The 16,514-nt window shown below is 43.1% G+C and overlaps 1 protein-coding gene across 6 annotated transcripts in view; it reads right to left on the bottom strand.

Moving 5' to 3' along the window:
* The window catches only part of LOC134353033 (glycerophosphodiester phosphodiesterase domain-containing protein 5-like), a 111,593-nt gene that overhangs the window by 88,365 nt on the left and 6,714 nt on the right, over positions 1 to 16,514 (bottom strand). Inside the window, exon 1 of one of the 6 annotated variants that reach the window (XM_063060849.1) lies at positions 201 to 655. The exons of the other annotated variants lie outside the window; for them this stretch is intronic. The gene's annotated coding sequence lies outside the window, so the exon portion shown is untranslated. Of the gene's footprint in view, positions 1 to 200; positions 656 to 16,514 lie in introns of those variants that run through there. 6 annotated transcript variants of the gene reach the window in all.

Here is a 16,514-nt window from a genome sequence, read left to right as displayed (position 1 = left end):
AAGACCTTTCATTATCAGCATACAGAGTACATCTCTGGGTACTGATAAATACATGAGCTTTGTTAGTAAGGAATGAATCATTGTCAGTTATCTGAATTTCATGTGCACCATACTTGAGATGGAGATTTATAGAAATAGAAGCAGATGTGAAAGAGTTGTTATAAATAATAACACAAGATTTAAATAAGGAACATACATACCGTGATAAATAGGTTTACTGTGACAATGTCCTCTGGTCTCAGTGCTCAGTGCCTAACCAAGAGATCACCAGATGGGAAACTAAACTGTAAATGCATTTCTTAAGGTCCGCCTTCCTTTCTTCAGGGCTTGGAATGGCTTGAAGTTTGAAAGTAATTTATGCACTTGTTGAATCAGCGCCAGTCTTCCTATGGCATGCCTGCATTAACTGTTTCACTGCCCTAATCCGGTAAACTGGCTGCTTCTAAGAAAAGATTAATGCAGACAGTACGTTGATAAATCCATAAAAGCAAAATATTACCCAGAGATTAGGGTGTGAAAAGTTGATCTCATTAGTAAGTATGAATATAGGATTTGGAATGATCAGATTGTTGCATAAATTAATCATGTTGACACTGTAATTGTTTACTGTAAGACTCTCTGGATTAGGGATGGGCAGGAAGCAGAGACAAGAAGGATTTCAGTTCCATGGCATGAATCTGTATAGAATTTATTCTCCCTAGAGTAGAAGAGAGGAAGCTGACTATTTTGTATTTAATATTTCAGCAATATTTGAGTAATATTGTAAATATAACATTTGATTAAGCATTCCTTGTTGTTTCAATAATGATTTGTGGGTTATATGTAAGGGTTTGTGAATGGCATACACCATGCCATATGTGCCCTCCTCATTGATGATGAGTAAGTTTTAAAACAAACCTGAGATGACTACCTACCTGTTGATGCGCAGTGAGACGCTCAAGTTAAAAAATGGCAGAAAATGGACAAAATTCATGGGTTGATAAACAATGAGTACTGTTTGATAATAATAATCAATAAATAAAAGTAGAAATAGCAGGCTACATTGAAAGATAGATGCACAACATGTAACACTGGAATATGTACACTGAGCATATAGAGCAGTATTTCGAAGGAAATGAAATAGCCAATGCAAAACGCATGCCAGTACTACTGACTGCAATTGGTGGAAGAGCATATAGTTTGCTTACAAGTTTAACTGCTCCAACCAAACCAGCTGAAATGAGCTTTGGTTATATCGTGAAAGTAATGTGAGAACAATTAGAACCAAAACCATTGTTGGTTACAGAATGATTTCAGGTTTATAAGTGGAATCAAAAGGAAGGGGATTCTATTTTGGCTTACATGACTAAATTGAATAAGTTCTCCGAGCATTGTCAGTTCAGTGATGGTCTTAATGAGGAACTGAGAGATTGTTTCATTTATGGAAGCTTACGAGAAAATATTCAAAAATAGCTCCTAACTGAAGCTCAACTCACATTTAAAAGAGCAGCTGAATCAATGGAAGCAGCAGAACAGAGATGCAATTGAACTGCAATAAGGAATGAAATTGTGTTACTATTGTGGCGGGGGGTGGGGGTGGGGTCAGATACGCCAGACCAATGCAGATTTAAAGGTGAAAATTGCAGAAAATGAAACAAAGTAGGACACATACAAAGAACATATTCTATAAATGGGAGATGCAGAACTGCTGTGTATTCTGTTTCACTGAGACCTGGCTCTCCTCTGCCACCCCTGACTGTGCCATCTGACCGGAGGGATTTTCGATCCATCGGATGGACCACACGGCGTCTTCGAGCAAAACGAGTGGAGGTGGTGTCTGCCTACTGATCAACACTGCGTGATGCTCGGACACAGTGGCACTGACAAGCTCCTGCAGCCCGGACCTGGAACACCTGTCGGTGAAGTGTCGTCCCTACTATCTGCCATGGGAATTCACCTCGGTCATACTGACAGCGGTCTACATTCCCCCCCCCAGGCGGACGTGGAGTGTGCTCTGAACATACAGTATGCCAACATCAGTGAACTTGAGACCAGGTATCCGGAGGCTTTGCTCATTAGAGCAGGGAACTTTAACCAGGCCAACCTCAGAAAGGCGCTGCCAAAGTTATACCAACATGTTTCCTGCCCCACTAAAGGCCCGAATATACTTGACCACTGCTACACAGCAGTCAAGGATGCCTACCATTCTGTCCCACGACCTCACTTTGGAAAATTGGACCATCAGGCCGTACTCCTCCTCCCGGCTTACAAACAGAATCTGAAACGGGAGGTCACAGTGTCAAAAGTAGTGTCGCGTTGGACGGAGGAAACGGATGAGGTCCTCGGTGACTGCTTTGAATCGGTGGACTGGTTAGTATTCAAGGACTTGGCAGCTAACCTCGATGAGTATGCCTCAGCTGTCACTGACTTTATTTGGAAATGCACGGAGGACTGTGTGTCTCACAAGACAATCCGGGTATTCCTTAACTGGAAACCTTGGATGAATTATGAGGTCAAGTCCTTTTTAAAGGCTAGAGCTGCAGCTTTTAGGTCAGGGGATACCAGTCGCTACACGGAATCCAGGCGTGAACTCCGGAAAGCCATTAAGGGTGCCAAGAGGCAATATCGAGCCAAGTTGGAAGCCCAGGTAAACCAGAGTGATGCTAGTAGACTATGGCAGGGTCTAAATGAGATCACTGGACGCAAAGAAAAGGCTAGGAATATCAATAACTGTGGCACTTCTCTGCCTGACGAACTTAATGTATTCTATGCAAGATTCGAACAGAAGAGGAGCGTCCCGCTTCCTCTGGATGAACCGGACCTGGTGGCATCGAGATTCATCGTCACCAAGGAGGACGTTAGAAGGGCCTTCCTGAAGATAAATCCAAGGAAGGCGACGGGCCCAGATGGTGTCCCAGGACGGGTTCTCCAGGCCTGTGCAAGCGAGCTAGCTGCAGTGTTTGCTGATATCTTCAACTGCTCCTTGCTTCAGTCTAAGATCCCCTCATGTTTTAAGAAGGCAACGATAATCCCAGTGCCGAAGAAGAGCAAGGTGGCATGCCTGAATGACTATCGACCTGTGGCTCTGACATCAATTGCTATGAAGTGCTTCGAGAGATTGGTTATAGCAGACATCAACCACAGCCTATTGGTCAACTTTGACGCTTTGCAATTCGCCTGCCGGAGCAACAGGTCAATGGCAGATGCCATCTCTCTGGCCCTACATTCCTCCTTAGAACACCTGGAGAGTAAAGATGCATACATAAGGCTCCTTTTCATTGAGTACAGCTCTGCCTTTAATACCATCATTCCAAATAAACTGATTCTTAAGCTCCGGAACCTGGGCCTTAGCACTCAGATCTGCAGCTGGATCTTCAACTTCCTCACAGACAGGACCCAGGCTGTAAAAATAGGGGACAAGTTCTCCTCTACAATCACTCTGAGCACTGGTGCCCCACAAGGCTGTCTACTCAGCCCCCTGCTGTACTCACTGTACACCCATGATTGTGTAGCCAAGTTTCCATCAAACTCAATATATAAGTTTGCTGATGACACAACAATTGTAGGCCGTATCTCGGGTAATGATGAGTTTGAGTACAGAGAGGACATTAAGAACTTGGTGGCATGGTGTGAAGACAATAACCTATCCCTCAATGTCAGCAAGACGAAGGAATTGGTTGTTAACTTCAGACGGAGCAGTGGACCGCACGACTCAATCTACATCGGTGTGCGCAAGTGGAACAGGTCAAAAGCTTTAAGTTCCTCGGGGTCAATATCACAAATGACCTGACTTGGCCCAACCAAGCAGAGTTCACTGCCAAGAAGGCCCACCAGCACCTTTACTTCCTGAGAAAACTAAAGAAATTTGGCCTGTCCTCTAAAACCCTCACTAATTTTTATAGATGCACCACCTCTGTCACTGTGGTGTCTGAAAAGAGGATGCTGTCTAAGTTGCATGCCATCTTGGTCAATGTCTCCCATCCACTACATAATGTACTGGGTGGGCACAGGAGTACATTCAGCCAGAGACTCATTCCACCGAGATGCAACACAGAGCGTCATAGGAAGTCATTCCTGCCTGTGGCCATCAAACTTTACAACTCCTCCCTTGGAGGGTCAGATACCCTGAGCCAATAGGCTGGTCCTGGACTTATTTCATAATTTACTGGCATAATTTACATATTACTATTTACATATTACTATTTAACTATTTATGGTTCTATTACTATTTATTATTTATGGTGCAACTGTAACGAAAACCAATTTCCTCCGGGATCAATAAAGTATGACTATGACTAGAAAACATTCTTCTAGGGTGCATCACAACCTGGTATGGAAGTTGTCCTGTCCAAGACTGAAAGAAGCTGCAGGAGATTGTGAACATGGCGCAGCACATCACATAAACCAATCTTCCATCCTTGGACTCACTTTACACCGCACGCTGTCGGAGCAGTGCTGCCAGGATAATCAAAGACATGACCCACCCAGCCAACACACTTTTCATCCCTCTTCCCTCCGGGAGAAGGTTCAGGAGCTTGAAGACTCGTACGGCTTGATTTAGGAACAGCTTCTTTCCAACTGTGATAAGACTGCTGAACAGATCCTGACCCAGATCTGGGCTGTACCCTCCAAATATCCGTACCTGCCTCTCGGTTTTTTTGCGCTATCTTACTTTCTATTTCTCTATTTTCTATTTATGATTTATAATTTAAATTCTTAATATTTACTCATCTTTACTATTTTTAATACTTTTAATATTTAATATTTGTAATCCAGGGAGCGGGAAGCGCAGAATCAAATATCGCTGTGATGATTGTATGTTCTAGTATCAATTGTTTGGCGACAATAAAGTATAAAGTATAAGACAAAAAAGGTAATGATTCAAGTTGCAGTTTCCAAACGACTGCTAATCTGCATGCTGTTGATGAAAAGTCTGATAATGATGAGAGTGACACAGGACTAAGTATCCTTGAGATTTATAATGCGAAAATGAACAAGAGACGAACAACATGGATTACACCAGAAGTGAGCAGCAAAATAATTAAAATGGAATTGGACACTGGCTTGGCAGTTTCCATCAAAGATACTGATCTGAAGTCTGCAGATATCCAACCACGAACTTATACTAGAGAAAAATTAATTCCTGTAGGAATGACATTCGTAACAGTGAAATACAGCAACCACCAAGCCACATTGGGCTTCTATGTGGTAAAAAGAGGAGCATCAGCATTGTGGGGCCATTATTGGCACGCACGTGGGAGATGGCTTTAACTGGTGTATTCACATTACAGAGAGAAAGAGAGAGAGAGAGAGAGAGAGTGAGCAATATGCATGTGTAGGCAACAGTGCATGCGCAGACAACTGATCAGCATGTAATGCTAAGGGAGAGGGTTCATTGTTCTGAAAGAAATAAATCCATACATTATGCTTCCTTCCCCTTTAGATTAATGCAACATAAAACTGAATATGTACAAACATTCAATTTCTCTTTCATAAACCCATATTCCAAATAAACATGCTTTCACAATAACAGTTCATTACTAACTTCACAGTTCTAAAGGTTCAGTCATTTGGGTAGTGCTCTGTTTCTTTCAGGATAGTGCCTCTGGATCTGTGGAGTGGAATCAGGTTTGGCAGGTGTCTTGTCAATGATAACGTTCTCCTAGCTCCTCTGGCCCTGTGGAATGGCATTAGGTTTGGTAGGTACCTCGTCTAAGACAACGTTCTCAGTTTCCCGTGTCAGATTGTTGTCAGTGACATCATCACTGAGAAGTAAGTCTGGTGATTGTTATGGATCCATCTTGTTGGATGCAGTCAACTCAGGTGTGTCCTTGGTTGAGCATCCAGTATCTGGTCCACATGACATCTTCATGTCTGATCTCCAACATCCACTGTGTAAATCAGTGATCCAGTTCTTGTAGCTATCCTACCAGGTGTCCACTTGTCTTCTTGGTAATCATGGGCTAGGACTTCCTGTCCAATCTCAAAGCTTCTTGTTGCTTCACTTGACAACTGGCTGAACTGTTTATTCTGCACTTCCCACCGTAGATCTGGTTTCAGGAGATCTATGCGAGATCTCAGAATCTTATTCACGAACAGCATTACAAGTGTTTGATTTGTCATCACATGAACAGAGTTCTGATCCACAAAAGGGAAGTTGTCATCCTTGTGCTGTAGAGAAATGTCCTTCTTCTCCATCGTTTTAATGGACTTTGTGAAGGTTTGGATGAACCTTTCAGCTTACCCATTCATAGCTGGGTGGTGAAGAGGTGACTTGAAATGTCTGATGCTATTTTTCTTTATGAACAGTCGGAATTCTTCTGACATGTATTGTGGTCCATTGTCACTCACAGTTTGTTCTGGTAAGCAGCTACTGGCAAAGATAGTCCTCAGAGTGGAGACAGTCTTTGCCAAGTTGGCTGACTTCATCGGTATAACCTCCAGCTACTTTGAATGAGCATCCACAGCAATCAGAAACATAGAGTACATGAATGGCCCAGCAAAGTCAAAATGTTCTCTTTGCCATGGTGATTCCTATGGGTGAAATGCTGCCTGTAGGGGTGCATTTTGAACTTCTTGGCATCCCAAACAGCTTTTGGCTTAAACTTCAATCTGTTTATCTATTTTCTTCTCAAACACCTTTTGATTAACATTAAGCAGCTGTGACAGCCTGTGTTTAGTGCTACCATTTGGGCTGCAGTTGCCTGCTGACGCCACACTGAGAGCTTTGATTGAGTGGCAATCTAGTTGGATTTTTTTCAACCAGTCACAACCAAAAGTACTGGCCCTCCACTTTTTCAAAACGTAAAGCTCTAACGGCTGGCCTCCATACATCACATTCACTTTCAATTTGCCTTTGGGAGACACTTCTTCGCCTGTGTAGATTTTTAACATCACCAAGGTCTTCTCTAATGGTATCTTAGAAAGCAGTCTGTTGTAGTCAGCCTCTGGAATTATGGACAAAGCTGACTCTATATCCAGCTCCATTTTCAGTTTTACACTGGACACATCTAGTATGATCCACATAATTTTGTGATCTGCTTCAGTTGAACTATACAGTTCTAGGCATGACAGTTCACCTTTGTCAGACTCTATATTGTTTGATTCTGTTTTATATTTGGTAAGTTTATGCATTTACTTAATTTTGTGTTTGAGTCTTTTTATTCGGTTATACTTTTAGTCTGCCTTGCACATTCTCTCTATGTGACCTTGTCTGTGATATTTTCTGCAGACTTTTTCTTTGAACCAACAGTAATTTGCATCATGGGAGGATTTGCCACATTGATAACATCTTTGGCTTTTTGCATCATCCAGGGACATTTTGTGCATTTTACATGCTAACCTCCTTTTCTGTAGTTCTGCTGCATCCTTTGCTGCAGTCTCTATCGATATTGCAATGGTCAGTGCCTGTTCTAAGGTTAGGGCTTTTTTAGATAGTGGCCTCTTTTGAGTGCTTTGACTAAGCATGCCATATACAAGCCTGTCCCTCAATGCAACAGAAAGTCCATCTCTAAAGTCACAGTTCTGGGAAAGTTTGTGCAGATAGGCAATGTATTCAGAAAGGCTTTCATCCTTTGACTGGTTCCTTTTGTAAAATCTAAATCTCTCTGCCATTACCAGTGGCTCAGGGCTCAAGTTATTTTTTAAATTTGTTACAATTTTGTTGAAAGTCTTGCTTGCTGGCTTTGCAGGGGTTACTGGGATGCATAAGAGACTTACGTCTTTGCACCCATTAAGCTCAGAAGTGTAGGGTCTTTGTTTAGCTCCTCTGTGATGTTGTTCATGTTACAATACAGTTCAATCTCCTCAATATATGACTCCCAGCCTTCAGTAGCGCTATCAAATTAGTCAACTTTCCCGACTGAAGCCATCGCCACCTTATTTTCACTTTAAATTCAGCACATCTTTCACTGTTACTATGCACTGTACTCACATGTTTGTCAGCGTCTCTCATGCTGTTTAACTCTCACTGTTTCATCCTGTAACTGTCGGTGCAGTTTGTGATATTTTCTGACATTCAACTTTGTATTTCGCCAATTTTTGTCTCTGAACAACTACATATCGATTAAATAAAAGCACGTAAGCTGGACATTGCTTTAACTAGTGTACTGACATTGCAGAGAGGGAGAGAGAGAACAAACCGCATCTGTAGACAACAATGTATGCGCAGGCAACAGATCAGTATGTAGTGCTAAGGGAAGGGGGTTCATTCCTCTAAAAGAGATAGATCCATACATTACACCATATACGATAAAGTTGCCAGTGAGGTAGATCATTTTGAGGCTGAAGGAATTCTTTCCAAGGCTGAGTGGAGCCCATGGGCAATGCCAGTTGTCCTAGTAGCTAAGAAGAATGGGAGTCTGTCAGGATCTATGGTGATTTTAAGGTCATCATCAAGCCAGTACTGAAATTTGGTCAATACCCTTTGCCCCGTATAGAGGGTATCTTTGCAAACCTTTCTGGAGGGAAACACTTCAGCAAAGTGGACTTTGCTGAGGCCTACCTAAGATGGAGATGGAAGAAGAGTAGAAAGTGTTTCTCACCATAAGCACTCACAAAGGACTTTATTGCTGTAATAGGCTTATTTTTTGAGTAGCTCCTGTAGCTGCACTCTGGGAGAAAGCTATGGACTAGCTGCAGCAAGGCTGCCTGGGCACTCAGTGTTACCTGATGATACAATTGTTACTAGTGAGGATGACAAGCAACATTGTCAAAATCCCAATACAGTGTTAAAAAGATTAGAAGATTATGAGCTTTCAGCATGATGCAACAAGTGCGAATTCTTCGAACGAATCATTACTTACTGTGGTCACACCATTGACACACAAGCAGTGGTGGATGCCCCAAGGCCAAAGGACGTGTCACAGTTGTGGTCCTTTTTAGGATTTATCATTTACTAGAATATGTTGCTGCCAATCCTGGCTACTGTTCTCCACCACTTCAACACATTATTAGAGATAGGGAAGGAGTGGCAATGGACAAAGCGGTAGGTGGTGTTCCAAAAGGTAAAGGGAATGGTGACATCACATCGGACGCTGTACTCACACATTATGGTCCACGTTGCCCGACGAGGCTTGCTTATTATACCTTGTCGTATGTTGTAGGTACAGCCATGTCACCGATTATGAGTGATGGAAGTGAATATCGCATAGCCTTTGCATCACATTCTCTTACCACTGCAGAGTAAAGTTATGCACGGATCTGCAGAGAGGCCTTGAGTCTGATTTGGAGTGTCAAACATTTCAACCAGTACTTGTATGGAGGAGAGTTTTTGCTCTCATTACTGATCATCACCCACCAGTGTCCATTTTCATTCCACAGAAGGGGGTTCCACAAACAGCAGCAGCACAAATACAGAGACGAGCTCCGTATCCTGGAGGACCCAGTCACAAGATAGAATTCAACAAGACATGGAAATGCGGATGGGTTATTCTGTTCACCCTTGGAAAAGGAAATACCTGAAAAATTTATAAAAGAGGATACTCCTCTTGACGTATTCTGCCTAGCACAAATCAAAAATCTCCCTATTACAGTGGAGATGGTCCAAAGGGAAACTAGAGAAGACCCCACACTGTCTCAGGTCTACATGGCAACGCAAAGTGGCTGGAATTTGCAACAGAAATTCCAGTTCCCCCTTTATTACCAGTGCCGGTATGAACTTGTCCCTGACAGGGATTGCCTTATGTGGGTATTGAGAGTTGTACCATCAAAGCTGAGAGCTAAAATGTTAGAGAATCTACTGCGACAATGTTGAAATCTGTTCAGTTCAGTTATACATAATTATTCAAATTTTTTTTAAATAACAGAGTTAAAGTATTTTTTTAACGTGACTAACATTTCATGTTGAGACAAAAAGGGATATTACTTTAAAACATGCAAATATGTTTTGTTGAAAATTCTGAGAATCTGTGTGCAGAACATTCTCTTATAGTATTGAGCACGGATTCTGCCATCGACTTGTAAGGGCTTGCATGGCTGATTCAGCAAATGATTGATTGCTCATGCCTGCCAGAATGATGCTGGGGTGGGGTTGCGGGGGGGGGGGTGGTATACGTTGTACTCATTCACCAAATTTACTGATGCTTGTACAGAACAGCGTATCCATGTTTCATTTGGAATATTCCCTTTTCAGGGGTACTACGCAACATGTTGATTGTCTAGGTGTAGTCAAAATGAAAGTGTTGGCTGGACGCGTTAATTGGGTCGAAAAGCAGATCAAGAGGTTGCTGTGCACTGTTTGGGATGCCAACATATCTAGAAGATGCCAAGCGCAGTGCCTCTCCATCCCTGGAAGTGGCCTGGATTGCCCTGGTGGAGGATTCATGTGGATTTTGCCGGACCATTCATGGGCACAAATTTCTTGGTAGTAGTGTCAAGTTGCCAGAAGAGTTTCCAGTAGCCTCCACTACAGCCTCGCACACTGTTGATGTGTTGAGAAACCTCTTCTCAAGGACTGGTGTTCCAGAACACCTAGTCTGTGACAATAGACTACAGTTTATTGTGGCAACAAACACAAAATGTTGGAGGAACTCAGCAGTCCAGGCAGCATCTATGGAAAAAAGTACAGTCAACGTCAGTCCTGTCGAAGAGTCTTGGCCCGAAACATTGACTGTACCTTTTCCATAGATGCTGCTTGGCCTACTGAGTTTCTCCAGCATTTTGTGTGTGTTGCTTGGATTTCAAGCATCCGTAGATTTTCTCTTGTTTACAGTTTGCTGTGGAACAGTTTCAATCTTTCCTGAAAGTTAATAGAATAAGACAAATTGCTTGGTGGGGAAATTTGGCCAGAGTCTTAAGAATGCGCTGCGAGCAATGTCAGCAGAACACACACTGACACTGAATCAGAATCTGGCCAACTTCCTCCTTGCATATCACAATGCAGCACAATCCACAACCAACAACTCACCAGCTATGCTGTTCCTGGGTTGTTCCTTGTGTTCATGCTTGGATTTCCTCAAACCTAATCTGAGCAGGAGTGTTCAGGACAAACAACTGAGACAGGTTGAGGGTTCTTCAAACAAGGAGTTTTGATATTTCACTCCTGGACAAGCAGAGCTGGTGATGGACCACAGAGGTGATCAAATGTGGGTACTTGGGAAGATTACGGACAGAACTTGTCCACTCTGCTACACAGAGGCAATAGCACCTGATGTCATCTGGAGACGACATATCAATCTGTTGAGGAGAGTGGAGTCAATGTTTGGAGATGAAAGGATCAAAGCTGTCAGAATCACTTCCTGCAGTCCCAGAGTCAACTCCTACAATGAGCACGGAGAAGACCCCAGAACCCGAGATTGTTTCACAGCCACAAGTCTCACCCTTGTCAGAGAAGACATTATCCCTCAAGAATAAGAAATGTTACAATGATGTTCAGATAGTAGTTGTATTATATAGTATACTGTGTATATTTGAGTTGAGATGCATTCTATATTGAATTGGAGTTTATAGCTTAGCAGGGAGGAGTGTTGTGTATTTAATATTTCAGTGATATTGTAAATACATTGTTTGAGTAAGCATTCTTTATTGCTTATGTAATGTATTGTGGTTTATATTTAAAAGTACATGTATGGCATATGCCATTACACCACCATATCTAACGTGCACGTCTCAGTAAAATAAAACCAGGAGTAGACGTGTTATTCCTGGCTCCATGTTTTTCTTTTGATTTGTTTTGGAGTTACAACACATAACACAGACATTTCGTGGATGTCATTAAGTTAAAAGGTTAAGAGTCATATAGTACGGAAATAGGCCTTTCACCCTTTCCCTTCCATGTGGCCCTTTTTGCACATTCAGACTAATTCCATTTGCTCATGTTAGAACCAAATCCTTTCATGTCTTATTTATTTAAGTGTCATTCTAAATGCTTCTTAAATGTAGTAATTTTATCTGATTCCTTCACCTCCTCTGGCAATGAGTTCCAGCTATCAGCCACTCTCTGTGTAAATAAAAGAAACTTTATCTTCAGATCCCCTTAAAACTGCTTTCATTCAGCCAAAAGCTATGCCCTCTTGTATTTGATATCCCTACCCTGGGAAAATGATGTAAGCATCTCAAAAAGTTGAAAATAAAATTATTATCTAAGTACATATTTGTCACCATATACAACCCTGAGATTTGTTTCCATGCAGCATACTAAATAAGTATAATAACCATAAAAGAACCAATGAAAGACTGCAACAACAGGGCGGACAACCAGTTTGCAAAAGACAACACACAGTGCAAATACAAAAAGAAAAGAATAATAATAATAAAATAATAATCATATTAATAATTATTATAGAACATAGAATAGTACAGCACAGTACAGGCCCTTCAGCCCACAATGTTGCGCCGACCCTCAAACCCTGCCTCCCATATAACCCCACCTTAAATTCCTCCATATACCTGTCTAGTAGTCTCTTAAACTTCACGAGTGTACCTGCCTCCACCTCTGACTTGGGCAGTGCATTCCATGCACCAACCACTCTCTGAGTGAAAAACCTTCCTCTAATATCCCCCTTGAACTTCCCACCCCTTACCTTAAAGCCATGTCCTCTTATATTGAGCAGTGGTGCCCTGGATAAGAGCTGCTGGCTGTCCACTCTATCTATTCCTCCTAATATCTTATATACCTCTATCATGTCTCCTCTCATCCTCCTTCTCTCCAGAGAGTAAAGCCCTAGCTCCCTTAATCTCTGATCATAATGCATACTCTCTAAACCAGGCAGCATCCTGGTAAATCTCCTCTGTACCCTTTCCAATGCTTCCACATCCTTCCTATAGTGAGGCGACCAGAACTGGATGCTAACTAGAGTTTTATAGAGCTGAATCATTACATCGCGACTCTTAAACTCTATCCCTTGACTTATGAAAGCTAACACCCCATAAGCTTTCTTAATTACCCTATCTACCTGTGAGGCAACTTTCAGGGATCTGTGGACATGTACCCCCAAATCCCTCTGCTCCTCCACACTACCAAGTATCCTGCCATTTACTTTGTACTCTGCCTTGGAGTTTGTCCTTCCAAAGTGTACCACTTCACACTTCTCCAGGTTGAACTCCATCTGCCACTTCTCAGCCCACTTCTGCATCCTATCAATGTCTCTCTGCAATGTTCGATAACCCTCTACACTATCCACAACACCACCAACCTTTGTGTCATCTGCAAACTTGCTAACTCACCCTTCTACCCCCACATCCAGGTCGTTAATAAAAATCACGAAAAGTAGAGGTCCCAGAACCAATCCTTGTGGGATACCACTGTTCACAAGCCTCCAATCTGAATGTACCCCCTCCACCACAACTCTCTGCTTTCTGCAGGCAAGCCAATTCTGAATCCACCTGGCCAAACTTCCCTGGATCCCATGCCTTCTGACCTTCTGAATAAGCCTACTGTGTGGAACCTTGTCAAATGTCTTACTAAAATCCATGTAGATCACATCCACTGCACTACCCTCATCTATACGCCTGGTCACCTCCTCAAGGAACTCTAACAGGCTTGTTAGACATGATCTGCCCTTCACAAAGCCATGCTGACTGTCCATGATCAGACCATGATTCTCTATGCCCATAGATCCTATCTCTGAGAACCTTTTCCAACAGCTTTCCCACCACAGACATAAGGCTCACTGGTCTATAATTACCCGGACTATCCCGACCACCTTTTTTGAACTAGGGGAAAACATTTGCCTCCCTCCAATCCCCCCGTACCATTCCTGTGGACAACGAGGACATAAAGATCCTAGCCAGAGGATCAGCAATCTCTTCCCTCACCTCATGGAGCAGTTGGGGAATATTCTGTCAGACCCCGGGGACTTACCCATCCTAATGTATTTTAACAACTCCAACACCTCCTCTCCCTTAATATCAACATGCTCCAGAACATCAATCTCACTCACATTGTCCTCACTGTCATTAAGTTCCCTCTCATTGGAGAATACTGAAGAGAAGTATTTATTGAGGGCCTCGCTCACTTCCACAGCCTCCAGGCACATCTTCCCACCTTATCTCTTATCGGTCCTATCTTCACTCCTGTTATCCTTTTGTTCTTCACATAATTGAAGAATGCCTTGGGGTTTTCCTTTGCCCTACTTGCCAAGGCCTTCTCATGCCCCCTTCTTTCTCTTCTCAGCCCCTTCTTAAGCTCCTTTCTTGCTACCCTATCTTCCTCACTAGACCCATCTGATCCTTGCTTCCTAAACCTCATGTATGCTGTTTTCTTCCACCTGACTAGTTTCTCCACCTCACTTGTCACCCATGGTTCCTTCACCCTGCCATTCTTTATCTTACTCACCGGGACAAATTTATCCCTAACATCCTGCAGGAGATCCCTAAGCATCGACCACATGTCCATAGTACATTTCCCTGCAAAAACATCATGCAATTCACACCCGCAAGTTCTAGCATTATAGCCTCATATTTTGCTCTTCCCCAGTTAAAAAATTTCCTGTCCTCTCTGATTCTATCCTTTTCCATGATAAAGTTAAAGGCCAGGGAGCGGTGGTCACTGTCCCCCAGATGCTCACCCACTGAGAGATCTGTGACCTGACATGGTTTGTTACCTGATACTAGATCTAGTATGGCATTCCCCCTGGTCGGCCTGTCAACATACTGTGACAGGAATCCATCCTGGACACACTTAACAAACTCTGCCCCGTCTAAACCATTGGAACTAATCAGGTGCCAATCAATATTAAGGAAGTTAAACTTACCCATGATAACAACTCTGTTATTTTTCCATCTTTTCAAAATCTGCCTCCCAATCTGCTCCTCAGTATCTCTGCTGCTACCAGGGGTCCTATAAAATATTCCCAGTCAAGTAACTGCTCCCTTTTTGTTCCTGACTTCTACCCATACTGACTCAAAAGAGGATCCCGCTACATTACTCACCCATTCTGTAGCTGTAATAGTATCCCTGACCAGTAATGCCACCCCTCCTCCCCTCCCCCCCCATCCCTTTTAAAGCACTGATATCCAAGAATATTGAGAATCCATTCCTGCCCTGGTGCCAGCCAAGTCTCTGTAATGGCCACTACATCATAATTCCGTGTATGTATCCAAGCTCTCAGTTCATCACCTTTGTTCCTGATGCTTCTTGCATTGAAGTACATGCACTTTAGCCCTTCTACCTCACTGCCTTTATACCTTTTAATCTGTTTCTCTTTCTTCAAAGCCTCTTTATATGTTAGATCTGGCTTTACTCAATGTACTATACTTGCAGTTCTCGCATGACCTTTATCCTCCTCCACCTCACTATCTGCTCTAAAACTCTGGTTCCCCTCCCCCTGCAATTCTAGTTTAAACCCCCTGGAGCAGCACAAGCAAACCTTCCCGCAAGGATGTTAGTCCCCCTCCAGTTCAGGTGCAACCCGTCCTGTCAGAACAGGTCCCATCTTCCCTGGAACAAGGCCCAATTGTGCAGAAGCATGAAGCCCTCCCTCCTGCACTAACTCCTTAGCCACGTATTTAGCTGCATTATCTTCCTGTTTCTAGCCTCACTAGCACGTGGCATGAGTAGCAAACCTGTTACTGCAACCCTGGAGGTCCTGTCCTTCAACTTTGCACCTAACTCCCTAAATTCTCTTTGCAGGACCTCCTCTTTCTTCCTATCCACGTCATTGGGCCCTACATGGACCACGGCATCTGGCTGCTCACCCTCCTTCCTGAGAATACTAAGAACTTAATCTGAGATATCACGGACCCTAGCATCAGGGAGGCAACAGACCATCCGGGAGTCTCGATCTCTCCCACAGAACCTCTTATTTGTTCCCCTAACTATTGAATCCCCTATTACTACTGCTCTCCTCTTTTCCCTCCTTCCCTCCTGAGCTGAGGGTCCCATCTTGGTGCCAGAGACACAACCACTGCAACTTGTCCCTGGTAGGTCATCGTCACCAACAGTATCCAAAGCGGTATACTTATTATTGATGGGAACGGCCACAGCGGTGCTATGCTCATTCTGTCTATTCCTCTTCCCTCTCCTGACATAGTCATAGTCATAGTCATACTTTATCAATCCCGGGGGAAACTGTTTTCATTACAGTTGCACCATAAATAATAAATAGTAATAAAACCATAAATAGTTAAATAGTAATATGTAAATTATGCCAGTAAATTATGAAATAAGTCCAGGACCAGCCTATTGGCTCAGGGTGTCTGACCCTCCAAGGGAGGAGTTGTAAAGTTTGATGGCCACAGGCAGGAATGACTTCCTATGATGCTCTGTGTTGCATCTCGGTGGAATGAGTCTTTGGCTGAATGTGTTCCTGTGCCCACCCAGTACATTATGTAGTGGCTGGGAGACATTGTCCAAGATGGCATGCAACTTAGACAGCATCCTCTTTTCAGACACCACTGTGAGAGAGTCCAGTTCCATCCCCACAACGTCACTGGCCTTACGAATGAGTTTGTTGATTCTGTTGGTGTCTGCTACCCTCAGCCTGATGCCCCAGCACACAACAGCAAACATGATAGCACTGGCCACCACAGACTCGTAGAACATCCTCAGCATCGTCCGGCAGATGTTAAAGGACCTCAGTCTCCTCAGGAAATAG

This window comes from Mobula hypostoma, chromosome 10 (assembly GCF_963921235.1).
Source record: "Mobula hypostoma chromosome 10, sMobHyp1.1, whole genome shotgun sequence".
Lineage (NCBI taxonomy): Eukaryota > Metazoa > Chordata > Chondrichthyes > Myliobatiformes > Myliobatidae > Mobula > Mobula hypostoma.
This window is presented reverse-complemented; position numbering and strand designations above follow the sequence as displayed.